This window comes from Eurypyga helias, unplaced genomic scaffold, assembly GCF_000690775.1.
Source record: "Eurypyga helias isolate BGI_N326 unplaced genomic scaffold, ASM69077v1 scaffold26203, whole genome shotgun sequence".
Taxonomy (NCBI): Eukaryota; Metazoa; Chordata; class Aves; order Eurypygiformes; family Eurypygidae; genus Eurypyga; species Eurypyga helias.
In genome coordinates, this window is record NW_010242280.1 from 9,494 (window position 1) to 10,591 (window position 1,098).

The following is a 1,098-nucleotide window of genomic DNA, read 5'->3' on the forward strand; positions in this document are numbered from 1 at the left end:
AAAAGAATTTTAAAAGACAGAGAAAAAGGGATCAGGGCACATTTCCTTCAGAGGCCAGAACAGTGATAACTCAACAAATACGTGTAATCTTAGGAGGTTTCCCTTGCCTGGATTAATTCATAGCTGAAGGCTGTTACAGCAAGGGATGATCAGTCAGATGGCAGACTGTCTTGCTCAGAGATCGGTGCAGTCAGGAGCTGGGCTTGGCATTGAAGCATTTTCATTTATTCTGCACAAAGAAGGATCCGCTTGAGAGAGATTATCCGTGGATGGTAGTTATGTATTAGATGCATATAAATAGCAAATTAAACCTCTGTATTCCCAAAGTGGGTATTCAGAAAGTAGAACCGGTCTGACCACTCACTTGTCTTGACTAACAGATGGTAAGTGACTGAACAGCTCCGTCCTTTTCTAGCGACAATGTACTTGCGACTGCCTCTGAGCAACACAGAATTTGTAGTCTGCAGAACCTAGCGAGCTTGGGAAGGGGGTAAAAAACTACATTTCATTAGCCCTGGGTACATATATTTCCTTCTTCACACAGAAGAGGAAGATTATGAGCACATGCTTAGCAGGTTATCAAAAAATAGATTAATATTCTCTTTTCCTCAGTGGTCTTCTCAGTAACTCCACTGGAAATTAGAGCTCCGTTGGTCTAAAGTCACATTTCTTAGAATTTTGAAGTTTTAGGGAAGCTTGTTCACTTTGCAAGCACTTTGACCAAGATCAGTATTTGTATACTGTGATCAGTATTTGTATACTGTACACTGTAATTAAAGAGTATACTTTTCTAGGTGGCCTAGACCATGAAAACGTAGTCCTGAAGAGCTTTTTGCTCAGATATTCCTTCCTCTGTCAAGATATGCCACGCTTTCCACAAAATAATTAACATTTTGGAACTATTCCTTAAATTCTTGTTACTAGAACAGGGTTGGTGTTTTTTTTCCCCCTGGTAGTAATATTCTTTTTAAAGATGTGGGACAAGGAGCGATTAGATAACATTACCATTTTATCTTATGCAAACCCCAAATGGTACAGCAATCTCTCGTGATCATTCTCAGTAACACTGATTTGAGCTACAGGATACGCTCTTACCCT